The 14,415-nt window shown below is 33.7% G+C and overlaps 1 long non-coding RNA gene across 1 annotated transcript in view; it reads right to left on the bottom strand.

Annotated features, from left to right (window-relative positions):
- Positions 1–14,192, bottom strand: part of LOC129478359 (uncharacterized) — a 39,727-nt gene extending 25,535 nt beyond the window's left edge. Inside the window, exons 1-2 of the long non-coding RNA XR_008656413.2 lie at positions 14,105–14,192; positions 8,308–8,439 (exon numbers count right to left, since the gene is read on the bottom strand). This is a non-coding gene — a long non-coding RNA (uncharacterized lncRNA). The remainder of the gene's footprint in view (positions 1–8,307; positions 8,440–14,104) is intronic.
- Between the last annotated feature and the right edge of the window lie 223 nt (positions 14,193–14,415).

The following is a 14,415-nucleotide window of genomic DNA, read 5'->3' on the forward strand; positions in this document are numbered from 1 at the left end:
ACATGTCCACACATTTCATTTCACTTATTCTGAACTTAAGATACACCATAAGCATTCTGCTGGGACTTGCTTCATCCATTGTGCTTGCACAATGTTACTACTTCCATCTCCTTGCTTAGTAAACAAAGGGGTTTGATTAAAAAGCCTTTTGTACATCTTGTAGATAAGAAAACTAAGGTATAAAAAGCCCTTACAATATTATTTTGTATTGGTGGACTTTTATCATCAAAACTCAGTGTCATTTCTACTGTTTAGTGCATTTCAATGAAATCACCTACAGTATATTAAAAGATGTTTATCTGTACCATTATAAATAAAATTTGAATAACTTTATTAATGAACCGAATTATGCTAAAATCAGTAAAACTCTTCCCAATGTGTCATGATACAAATAACAAAACACAAGAATATCTTGTCAGAGTGGTTAGAAGTTCTGCAGTACCCCTTTATAAATTATAGAAAAAGAAACATAGTAAGTAAAACTCTGGATTTAAACTGACTTTTTCAAGAACCATGCAAACCACTATCTGAAATTCTCAAATGATATTCCTGGTAATTATTGGGTATTTATTGAATAACAATGAGTGGTTAGCATCCCATAACAGGCATAATGGAAAATATTTGTAGAATGAAAAACCTCCTGTAATACATGTTATTATTGGAAGGAGTAACTTTAGCAGGATAAGCAATGCTTTAAAACAGGAGTTATTGTCATTTGATAGAGATGGTATAGTGTAGTACAGCTAAAAGACATAGTAGTGGGTAGTAAAAAAATTAGTATTTCTTAAACTTTTTGATCTATAAAGATGGGTTTCTTTATACAAGGTATTGGATGAAAGAGGAAAGAAGTTGACTATTTCCTTCAGCTAAATCTGTGTTTGGAAAGGGAGCCCCTTTAAGAGTCATGAGACCAGATGGCTATGGGATAGCTGCATTTATCAGGTCTATCAGCTACCTCCTTTTGCATCATCCATTCCTTGTGTTATTGCACCACCACCAGCGACATCAGTTATTAGAGAGTGGGTAGAGAGGAGTAAACATTGGGGTGCAAAAAGGACAGAACAGATCAAGAACAAGATACGACTATATGAAATATAACTTTAGGAATATCCCTTCCTTTTGCCTCGCCAACCCCCAAATCGTTTATATGGTGTTCTGTGTCACTTTAACTGTGCATAGTCAAATGAAACTGACATTTACTTTAGCAACAAAATGAACTTAACAGTCCTGAATCCTGCCTCCCATCTGTCATTTTCCTCTTCCTTTTATCTAGTGTTGCCTATGACTGTCTCTCAGACATTTGTGTAGTTCACTCATCTTAACTTGGTTGTCTCCTTAAACAATTAGGAGTCCATGAACTTTATTGTGAGGATGAATATTGACCTCTCAGGAGCATTTCATAATCCGCTGTGTCCTGTCCTGTCTTCCATAAATTGATTTTTTAGACTATTGGATATTGAAGAGATAATTAGAGAAGCTTAGGCCAATTGGGATTACATATAAAGGCCATAAAACAAATAAATAGAGTGAGTTTAATGAGCCAACTATAGACCACAAAATATAATTACAGCAGCAGCAGCAGCAGAGATTTATAAAACCAAAAATGTCTTCTCTTATTTAGTATACTTAGCTCTTACTATACTTAGCAGGAAAATTTGCTAATTACAATAAGGTAATCTTAAAATGACAATATATACTTCAAAATCTTAAGACACATTACGATTCTAAGTAATTATGATAGAATTTAACTTTTTGAAAAGCCGTTTAATTTACCAATAGTATTGGTACACAGAGTGAATAAGGAATTCAATAAGTAGCAAATGAAACAGATCCCTGATGGCCCCAATAATGAATATTTGGGGCCACAAGTCTCTATATCAGCATTGAGTGTTTTTGCTTTTGATCATATAGCAACTGTGCTCTGTCCACAAGATCACAGGCTCATAGAATTTTTTTTCAGTACCTACTAATTTGTACTAAAAAACTTATGAAAAATATCACCAGCTTTTAATAACACAAAACTTTCTCGTTAAATTTTCATTTAATTTAAAAGATAATTGTATATCCACATGCTATTGTAAAAAAAATAAGAGATTTCACGTATCTTTTAACCAATTATTCCCAATGGTAACATCTTGAAAACTGTAATCCAATATCTCAATCTGAATACTGACATTGGTACAGTCAAAATACACAGCATTTTCAGTATCACAGTTCCCTTATGTTGTACTTTCATAGCCACAGGACTTTCCCAACTTAAACTCTGGCAACCACTAACCTGTTCTCTATTTCTATAATCTTTTTCATTTCAATGTAATATAAATGGACTCATATGCTATATAACCCTTATAGCCTAATTCTGTGAGTCATTATTCTGTTTGTTGCATTTATCATTATCTTGCTCATTTTTTTGCTGAGTGGTATTTCATGGCATAGATGTATCACAATTTAAGTGTTCACTCATTAACAGACATCTGGGTTTTGTCCAGTTTTTGTATATTATGGATAAGACTAGCATAAACATATACAGATTTTGTGTGAACAGAAATCTTCATTTTGCTGAGATAAATGTCTAGGATTGCAATTTCTGATTGTACTTTAGCTGCATGCTTAGTTCTTTGTGAATGTACCAAACAAATTTTCCACAGTGGTTGTACCACTTTCATTCTCACCAGCAATAGATTCAGTGATCCAGTTTCTCTTATTCTCTCTAGAATGTGGTATTGCCACTATTTCTATTTTAGCCATCTTAATAGGTATACAATAATATATCAATTTGGTTTAATTTACATTTCCTAAATGACTTGCGATGTTGAAGATCATTTTATGTGCTTACTTCCCAAGTATATATCCCTCTTCAGTAAAATGTCTTTTCATGGTTTGAACCATTTTCTTTTTTTAATTAATTAATTTTTAAATTTTGTGGGTACATAGTAGGTATATATATTTATGGGGTAAATGAGATGTTTTGATACAGGCATGCAATGTGAAACAAGCACATCATGGAGAACGGGGTATCCGTTCCCTCAGGCATTTATCCTTTGAGTTACAAATAATCCAATTACACCCTTTCTTTCAAAATGTACAGTTATTATTGACTATAGTCACCCTATTGTGCTATTGGATAGTAGGTATTATTCATTCATTCTAATTTTTGGAGCCATTAACCATCCCTACCTCCCCACTACCCTTTAGGTTTAATTATGAGAGGTCTTTCTATATTCTAGGTACTGTTCTCTTGACAGATATGTGGTTAGCAAATATTTCTTCCCAGTCTGTACCTTATTTTTTAATATTCTGAATAGGGTATTTTGTAAAAATGTGCATTTTTTAGTTTTGGTTAAATCTAATTTACCAGTTTTTCCTTTTATGAATTGCATTTGTTGTGTTAAGTTTGAGAACTTATTGCCTAGACCTAGCTCTGATACACTTGTGGATTTCTCTATTAATAATTTTTCTTTCAATGCTGAGTTGTTTTCCTTACATATTTAATAACTCTATTGCTTAGTGCATATATATTTAAGGCTGCTACATCTTCTAACTTAAGCCTTTTATAATTGTATAAACTTCATCTGGTAATTTATTTTTTGCTCTGAACTCTATCTGATATTAACATAGCTTCTCCTGCTTTCCTTTGATTAATATTTCTATGAAATATATTTTCCATTCTTTTTACTTACAACCTGACTATATCACTATATTTGAAGTGACTTTATTGTCAACAGCATATAGTTGGGTGGTTAATTCAATGTGTCAATTTTCATTTTTTAATTGGTGAATTTAGACTATTCACATTTAGTGTAATTATTGATATGTTAGGGCTCGAGTTTGCTATTTTGTTTTTGTTTTTTCCGTTTTTCACTTCTTTGTCTTTTTCATGATCTCTAAGTAAACATCTTTTTAGAATTTTATTTTAAATTTATCTATGTAGTAGAGTATATCTCCTTGTAAAGATTTTGTCAGTGGTTGCTCCAGGTATTACAATATATGTGTATAACTTACCACAGTTTACTGATGTCCTTATTTTACCAGTTCGAGTATAGAAACTTATCTCCCTTTATGTCTCACCCATTTATAACATAGTTATCTTAAATATTTTCTGTCTCTCTATACATATTTGGCAAATTTATTATTTCTTTCTTCATTCATCAAACAGCATTTTGAAAACCCAAGATAAAATAAAAGCCTATTGTATGTACCCATATTTTTGCTTACTATGTTCTGTCGTTCTTCCTGGAATTCTAAGTTTCTTTCATTTGTACCTTTCTGTTTAGGGAATTTCCCTTAGCCATTATTTTAGGTTAAAACCATGGGACTAATTATTTTAGTTTTTCTTCCTCTTGATTTCCCCTTCATTCCTGAATGGTATATTCGCCGTCCATAGAATTCGGAGCTGACGGTTCATTTCCTGTAGCACCTGAAATATATTGTTGTCATTTTCTTCTCATCTCCATGGTTTCTGATTTAGAAAATCTTGTCAATCTGTTTAATCCGATACATAAGGCATTATATTTGTCTGATAGCTTTCTAGATTTGTCTTTAATTTTCAGTAGTTTAATTTTGATGTGCTTTGGCATCGATTACTTTGTGTTTATCATATTTGGGTCTTATATATAGTACCTTGAACTTGTAAGTTTATATCTCTTGCCAAATTTCGAAGGTTTCTGGACATTGTTTCTTTGGGTATTTTTTTCAGCCCTGCCCTTTCTCTTCTAAGACTTTGAAGGACATTAGATATTTTGTTATGATCACCAAGGTCCTTGAGGCTCTGTTCATTTGTGGTCAGCCTATTTGCTCTTTTTCACTCAGATTGGGTAATTTCAATTGTAGTGCTTTCTTCTGTCCCCGCCAGTCTACTATTAAGGCTGTTTATTCACTAGCCTTTTAATTTCAGTTATATTTTTCAGTTGTAAAATTATCATGTAGTTCTTTATATCTTCTATTTCCTTGTTGAGACTTGAATTTTTCATTGGTTTCAAGTGTGATTTTAATTGCCCACTGAAGAATTTTTATGACATCTCCTTTAAGATATTTATTAGATAATTCTAACACCTATGTAATATTTCCGTTAATATTTTCTGATTTTTTGTTTCATTCAGTATGAGACTGTCCTCATTCTTGGTGTGAAAAGTAATTTTCTATTGCAACTTGGATATTTTTGTGATATGTTCTAAGATTCTGGGTCTTATTTAAACCTTCAATTTTAGCACTTTCATTAGCACTTCTCTGGCAGGGGAAGAGGGACATCATTAATGTTAGTTGGTGGTAAAAGCAACATTCTCCACTCATCTTCCATTGACACAAGATGGGAGGTAGCTTCTAATTATGCTGCATGGGGCAGATACTGTGAAAGTCCTAACTCTCCACTAGATCTCCACTGACTCCACTCCAATGGGAAGGTGAAGGAGTGCCTTGTTACTGCTGTGTGAGTGTGGATGAAAAGGCTCTACTCTTGGCCTCTGCTGATACTGAGGCTTGGAGTGATGGCTCACTAATGGCCAATAAAGATGAAAGTCCCAGCTCTCTATGTGGCTTTTCTTGACATCACACAGTGGGGAGTTTTGGTGCCTCGTTACAACCGCAGGAAGGTGAATTCTAGGCACCCCACTTAGCTTTTACTAGTGGGGTTTGGGGTGATACCCTACTGTTTTATGTGGTTTTTGGCTGGAGTACTTATTATTTAAATGTTTTTTTTTTGTCATGGCTCATAGAATGTTAATGTTTAAAGGAACTTAAGAAATGGTGTCGTTTAATTGTTTAATTTTACTTATGAGGCCCAGAAAAATTAAATGTATTGCTTGTGATAAATATTTCTATTTAGTATGAGATATTGTATTAAAACATAAATATTTGGATTCCCACTTCAATATTGTTTTTCCTTTGTCAGGCACTTTGTACAACCTCAATTAATTCAAGGGATGGAAGAGTACCATTCTAGATATTTAAAAATTACTTTGCTCTTTTAGACAATTATGTATTTGTAAATTTAAGGATCCAAACATAAATGTTTCCCTTCATTATATCAATGTAAATATAGCAAAATCCCAAAACCTCTGGAGCTATAGTTTTAACAAAAATTGATGTAATATCATGGTCTTATAGTAAAATATTTCTTCCCGTTTCTTTCTACAGAGTCCCACAACATTGCCTTGGAATTTGTTCTTAGAATACTTCACTGTTTCAAGTTCATTAGAAAAGATGCCACCACAAGAAATGCTATTTTTTTCAAAGCTGACCTTAATATTAGTTCATTCTTCATAGCGGCATATAGAAGTGGTCATCATAGAAGAAAAGATGGGGCATATTTAGAATTTATGGTGTGCTCCTTGGAAGAGGTCTTTGCCCTAGATAGACACATTTATTTAGTCTTGGATGAGAGAACCAGTTTGAGGTGTTACTTTTAACATTAGGATTAGAGAATTGGTAACTATCCAAAGTGAAGGAAAAGGTTAAATCTACTAAAACCAAAACAATTTTTATAGGGGGATTTCCTTATTTAAAACTGTTTCTCAGGTCCATGCTTACTTTCCAGTGTTGGAGATTAGAGAAATTATAAAATTATCTTAGTCACAGCTTGACTGGGGAAGCAGTCAGGTTGACACATAAGGGAACCCCAGATAGCTGGCAAAGCATTATTTCTGGGGTGTTTGTGAGGGTGTTTCTGGAAGGCACTAGCATGTGAATCTGTAGATGGAGTAAAGAAGGTCACCCTCCCTGACATGGGAGGGCATCATCCAACCCATTGAGGTCTGAATAGAACAAAAAGGTTTAAGAAGAAAAAATTTGCTCTCTGCTTGAGCTGAGACATCCATTTTCTTCTGTCCTTAAGAATAGGCATTCCTGGTTCTTGGGCCTTTGGACATGGAACTGGACTTATGCCAGTGGCTGCTCTGAATCTCAGGATTTTGGACTGAAACGATAGCACTGGCTTACCTGGACCTCCAGTTTGTAGACAGTGGATAGTCTCCTCAGCCTCCATAATCAGGCAAGCCACTCCCTCATATTATAGCTTACTCTTTCTATCTAGTGGATCTATGTATATATGTATGTATGTATGTATGTATGTATGTATGTATCATCTATCTATCTATCTATCTATCTATCTATCTATCTATCTATCTTATTGTTTCTGTTTCTCTGGAGAATCCTGAGTAATACAATGGTGATTAATAACTTCATTTTTACTTTCAAAAATAACTCACCTTAGCCCATTGGAAACTTGAGATTATATATAAATTAATGGCACACATATTTTGAGATTTAGACATCTATCATATACCTTTCATAAATAATACATTATCCAATTTAAAGGCCCTCACTGTTTGCATGATAAAAGGAATGGAAGGATAAAAGCATTAAGCTACTACATGGTGTGCAAGAGAACAGAGTATATTGGATGTACAATAGTAGGAAAGTGTAAACAGTGTCATAAAAACAGAGTATAAAAATATAAATATAAATAATGTTTTATAGGAGCTTATAACAGTGATACATTAATTTGTATAAATCAGGTTATTACATAATATTTCTGTATATGTGTAATAATTTTAGCCTTCTATTATTTAGTGTTCTGTCGCATTTAGCTAATTTACTAGTTTTCATCTTAACACAACTTTTACTTTAACATAATCCTTATTAAGCACAAAATAATAATTTATTATAAATAATTATCTACTATGAATCAGACAGTAGACCAAGTACTAAACATTTTTAAAACTCAATAATGTCTTGCAGTTGTTTATAGTTTCATGACATGACATAGATTTGCAAACAAGTACAAAATTATAACCAACATTGTATGATACGTGTTGTAAGAGCAATATATATTATTATAGTACAGAAGATTTTAAAAATTCATTTCTTTGAACGTTGAAATTCAGGAACAATGAAACATGTAAAAATACTCCATAGTTAGAAAAACCCAGGAAGCCTATTTATAAATTTAAAGTATGCCATGAAAGAGGGGATTATTTTCTGAAATTTGCACATAAGAAAAAAATACAGTCACACGTAGCTGAAAAATGTTACTTAATGTTAATCTAGTTTGATAAAGATTTATATTCCCCTATGAAACCAGATGGTAAAAATTATATATTTTGATATAAAATGGGTAAACATGGCATGATGGAAAGAACACATTACAGGAGAACTTTGATCTATGGAGGTACTAGAAACAATTAAAGATATGAAAGCAGCAAGTACCTCCAGTCCCAGCTGGAGTCCCTGTGCATTCGACTAAGTGTTCCAAGACTCTGACAATCTCTCTGGCAGATGTTTTTAATCTTGGATTGAGGGCTCAAGTGTTACCTGGATCCATGAAAAGGCTACTTTGGGAGTCATGGCAGGAAGGGTATCCAGGATCTTGACACTGGCTCTTGGTTTTGAATGGTCTTTCTGATGTCAGTTCTATCAGCCAACTTCCAATCCTTGGTGATTTCTCTGTATGATGCACAAGAAAGGATGTGGGTCATTTGAGATCATTTGAAGGATATGATAGGAAGGAAACCAAACAAGAGTATATATTTCCTAAAAGTATCCAAAGTAATATTTTACAGTAAAATGAGCTAATTAAAAGAAATGTAGATTATTAGATTCTTTCAGTAAGAGTAGACTTGGAGGTAATATGTCACCCATTTAAATGGCAAAACAGAAGATATCTTATCCTGACATGGCCCAGGTATTCTGGACATCTTAATATTCAGTACAGAGGCTAAAGAAAAATTACTATCAGAAAAAAAATTGTTAGCATGACACCAAATAATAAGTTGTCTGTTGTAGCCTGAAGTTTAGATGCAACCTAAAAGTTCAAGAAGAAAAGACAGTTTTAAGTTCAACAATGTCTGCTTATTAGAGAAGAAACAAGAAATTAACAGTCATTTATTGACTTACTATTGGGTAATTTAAAATAAGTGTATTTCTGAAGAAACGAAGAATAATCAGTAGACTTTTCATTCACACTACTGGATTTTTCTGTTAGTATCTTCCAGTCTCACTTGGTAAGAGTCAAATATATTCTCAGGGAAATGCAAATAGGCAAAAGGATTTTTTCATGGGCATGGATACTACTGATTGAATTACAAAGCAAATGTAACATTTAAATGACAAACTTTAAAGTTGTACAATCGCCTTACTTTACTTTTGATAGGTAATAACAGAGTCACTGAATCAACTCTAATAATAAAAATTGATCATTGGTCAAAAATCTTTCTGTCTTCTTCTTTCCCCATCTCTGTCTCTCTTTCTCCTTTTTACTTTTGCTTGCATTCTCTTTTTTTTATTCCAGACACTTTCATTTAGAGTCCTAGAGAAATAAATATTTCAGAGAGGAATTCCATGCTTTCTTTGGAAGAAAAATTCCCCAAGAGTTCAATAATGCTCTATAGAAACAGTTAGTGGTGGGAGGCCTTCCCTACTAAATTTAAAACAATATTATCAGCATGTCGATTAAAACCGTTGTGGGATTGGGTGTGGTGTTAGAAGCAACTCTAGGTCACCACAGAACACAGAAAAAATGTTCAAAACAAACCTCTAAATTAAGTTGGGTCTTTTTTCCTTTTATTTTAATAGAAGGATGGTTCATTCTTATATTCATTCTGTTATTGATATAACCTTAATGTTTTGGCAACATGTCTCAGAAAGACTGACCGCATCCCTAACTTTTATTCCATGAAAGATGGGGAAATGCTGATCTGGGTAATTTCCTGAGGAGACAGAGAGAAGGTTTGTGAACCTTAGCATTATTATAGTGCTCAAAGCAGGACTGTTCCAAGAAATTCGGACAGTGGGAGAGCACAATGATTTTCATCTTAAAATGCTATTGTCTAAATTTCTCTATGGACCACCAATAATAATAGTGTTATAGCATAAATGGGTAACATAGATTTATGAAACAGTATTATGACAAGTCTAGCAAAACATTTGGTATGTAAAGAAAAAGCAAAAAAACCTCCTATATTTCCATGATTATAAACCATACCTATTTCCACATTTTTATATTTCTAAAATTTGGATGTATTTTATAATTTATGTATATGTTTGTAGTGAGACTTTTTAAAAAGCTGCTAGTAAATCAATGATACTTTTTCAAGATATCCAAGTATATTGTTTGTTATAAAATGGTACTGTTTAATTTCCTAATTTGGATTTTTCTTTTACTATGTGTAATATCTAAAACAAAAGACTATATGACTATATGAAAATCAAGCACATTGTAGATATTACAAGACAAGATTTGGAGAACCCTTGCTTACACACGTAACACATTCAAATTCAAATATAAAGAAATATGCCATTTTCTTCAAATACAGCTACTACACAAAACTTCCAATTATGAAAGCAGGTCGTGGGCCAGTGAGAAGCTAGGTTCTCATCTGCAGCATTTTGGACTACATATGGGCTAAGTGAAAGGTGGTGGGTCACTTCAATGTATGCTGTGCTGTTTCAACCCAAATGTTTTCCTTCTACAATGATATAAAATAGTTGAAATAAAGTTAAATATTTAAGTTACGATGAGGTAGTCACTTAAGGGGAAAAGGAATGCTGTATCTTATTTCATATGTGTTGAAGGTCATCATTATGTATGGCAACTCTCAATGTTTATGATTTCTTCTCTGAGAAGCTCATATATACTAAGTGATTGATAGGTAAGTCAACACTGCTTGAAGTTTAAATTGTCTTCCAGTCTGGAAGAGAATATGTGACACTAGTTAGTATTCTTAGAAAATGTGGAATAATGTACCACTGGATATTTTTTACATAGAAAAAAAAAACCTGTTCAACTTCAAGACAATACTATTGCAAATGAGAAATGCCGTGAACATAATTGATTAAAAGTAGATGACTGACATACCCAACCATCTTAAATACATGTAGAAACATGTATTTGCTTTAAAGTGAGTAACTTCACTGAAGATGCCAACCTCTCCCTCTTAGATAAGGGCTTTCTAATCCATTTTGCAAAAAGATGTCACTTCGGGGCAAAATGGCGAGTGGTGGGAGAGAACAATTTTGGAGGAGGTATAAATGCTTCTAGTTGGTCATCCTGGGTAAATTTTCTGTAACTATTTCTTTAATGAAATTATGTATATTCAAGCACATCACATAGCCAGATACACAAATAAAAGCCTCAATTAAGAAAGATTCGAGGAGTCTGTATTTCCTGCACCCACTGTAATTCTTAGACAGCATTGATGACCTAATATCTGTATCTTCTCCCTCTAACAAAAGCCCAGGTTGAGGTATAGTTCAGGTGTCTAAGCTATTCAGTGGAGATACAAAGTCCCTTGTTTGAAGGCACTTAATGAAAAGCTTCTGACTACATGTCAGCACTCATTTTCCAAATATTTAGCTAGTTAATAACTAGTCACCAAATATGTACCTTAGCTAGTTGTTTTGACTTCCACAAACATAAAATCCTGAAAATACAAGCACACCTCACAGATACTAGGAGTGAGTGGTTCCAGATCACCACAATAAAGCAAATACTGCAATAAAGCAAGTCACACAGATTTTTGTTTCCCAATGCATTTAAAAGTTACATTTACACTATCTTGTACTCTTTAAGTGTGCAATAGCATTATGTCTAAAAAAGTGATGTACAATCCTTAATTTAAAAATATTCTATTACTAAAAAAATGCTAATGATCATCTGAGCCTTCAGTGAGCTGTAAACTTTTTGCTGGCAGAGAATCTTGCCTTGATGCTGATGGCTTCTTCCCAATCAGGGTTGCTGAATGTTGGGAGGCTGTGGTAATTTCTTAAAATAAGAGAACAATAAAGTTTGCTGCATTGATTAACTCTTCCTTTTATGAAATATTTTTATAGTATGCAATGCTGTTTGATAGCATTTGGCCCATACTAGAGTTTCAAAATTGGAGTCAATACTCTCAAATCCTGCTGCTGCTTTATCAACTAAATTTATGTAATATTCTAAATCCTTTGTTGTCATTTCAACAGTGTTCACAGCATCTTCACCAGTAGTTTCAATCTCAAGAAACCATTTTATTTAATTTTCATTAAAGTTTTATCATGAGATTGCAGCAAATAAGTCACATCTTCAAGATTTATTTCTAATTCTTGTTCTCTTGGCTATTTCTATCACATCTGCATTGATTTCCTCCACTGAAGTCTTGAACCCCTCAAGTCATCCATGAGGGCTGGAAGCAACTTCTTCCAACTTCCTATTAATGTTGATATTTTTGCCTCCTCCCATTAATCATGAATATTCTTAATGGTACCTAGAATGGTAAATCCCTTCTAGAATGTTTTTAATTTACTAGGCCCAGATCCATCAAAGAAATCATTATCTATGGCAGGTACAGGCTTATAAAATATATTTGTTAAATTAATAAGGCTTGGAAGTCAGAATTACTCCTTATCTATGGCTTGTTAAATGGATGTTGTGTTGGCAAGCATGAAAACATTAATATCCTTGTACTTCTCTATCAGAGCTCTTGAGTGACTAGATACAGTGTCAATGAATGGTAACATTTTAAAAGAAATCTTTTTTTTTCTTTTTCTGAGTAGTAGCACAACAGTTGGCTTTAAATGTTCAGTAAATCAGGTTATAACCAGACACGTTTTCATCTAGGCTTTGTTATTTATAGATCACAGGCACAGTAGATTTAGCATAATTCTTAAGGACTGTAGGATTTGGGGAATGACAAATGAACATTGACTTTAACTTAATTCACCAGCTGCATTAGCTCCTAACAAGAGAGTCAGCCTGTTATTTGAAGCTTTGAAGCCAGGCATTTACTTCTCTTCTCTAACTATGAAAATCATAGATAGTGTCTTCTTCAAGTAGAAGGCTATTTAATCTACATTGAAAATCTGTTTAGTCTACCTTCATCAATTATCTTAGCTAGATCTTCTTGGATAACTTGCTACAGCTTCTCCATTAGCACTTGCTGCTTCACCTTGTACTTTTGTTACGGAAACAACTTCTTTCCTTAAACCTCAAGAACCAACCTCAGCTAGCTTCAGGCTTTTCTTCTACAGCTTCCCTTACCTCTCTCAGCCTTTATTGAATCAAAGAGAGGTTGGGTCTTTCTCTGGATTAGGTTTTGGCATAAGGGGATGTTGTGGGTCATTTGATCTTATATTCAGGCCACTAAAACTTTCTCCGTATCAGCTGCTTCTCCAAAGCAGCAATAAGTCTGCTTTTCTTTCTTATAGATAGTAACACTTTTAATTTTCTTCAATAACTTTTCCTTTGCATTTACAACTTGGCTGTATGGTGAGAGAGGCTTGATTTTTGGCCTGTCTCATGTTTTGACATGCCTTCCTCACTAAGTTTAATTGTTTCTACCTTTTTACCGAAAGTAATGAGAGATATACAATTCTTCCTTTCACTTGAACACTTAGAAGCCATTGTAGTTTTATTGTTTGGCTTAATTTCAGTATTGTCATGTCTCAGGGAATAGGAAGGCCTGAGGAAAGAAAGAGAGAGAGAGAGAGAGAGATGGTGAAATGACTGGGTAGTGGAACAGTCAGAACACACACCAAAATTATCTATTAAGTTTGCTGTCTTACATGGGTACAGTTCATGGTTCCCCAAAATAATTATACTGGTAAACATCAAAGACCCTGATCAGAGATCACCATAACAGATACATAATAAAAAGTTTGAAATATTGCGAGAATTTCCAAGATGTAAAACAGAGTCACAAAGTGAGCACATGCTCTTGGAACAATGGTGTATGCAAACTGTTCCAGTCCTCAATCAGAAAAGTATACCAGGCTCTTAACACTTTTTCTAAGACCTGACAGAAGTGACAAATCATTATAGCCATGTCTAAATTATCTTCTCAGAATTTCACACAGACCAAGTGGAAACCTTTCAACATTGTACTTCAGAAAATTGAAACCAGCTTGATAAATTTGTTTATTTTCCTCCAAGTGTGCCCTGGTTTTCGTAACACAGACAGTTTGTAACTGTGCTAATGAATGGTAACTACCCCATCTGATTCTCAATCTTCATACTCACTCTGCCAAGAAACTTGTTTTGTGAATCTTCAATATTTGTTTTTCTACCACCTGAAGCTAGCCATGGGACCTGGTTTAAAGTTCGTTCATGCCATTTTTTTTTTCCAAATTCACTTACTTTCATAACTGAAAATGACCTCAAAGAATGATTAATACCCTGTGGGGGTCCATGACATAAATCCGATCCAGTGTGCCTGATGCAAGCTCTCTCAGAAGGAATGTTACAGCTATATTGCCGTGGAAACCTGGTGACACTGAGCAGAGCACCAGATATAAAATCTTCAAAAGGCATAACTACTTAACTTGGATTCAAATTTATGTTTACTTGACTTGTTACCAACAAAATGCAGTGAACAATTTTCCCTAGAAATTGCATAATGTGTTGCAAAACTACCAAGAATAATAATAGAACAATGAATATAGGTCATT

This window comes from Symphalangus syndactylus, chromosome 3, assembly GCF_028878055.3.
Source record: "Symphalangus syndactylus isolate Jambi chromosome 3, NHGRI_mSymSyn1-v2.1_pri, whole genome shotgun sequence".
Lineage (NCBI taxonomy): Eukaryota > Metazoa > Chordata > Mammalia > Primates > Hylobatidae > Symphalangus > Symphalangus syndactylus.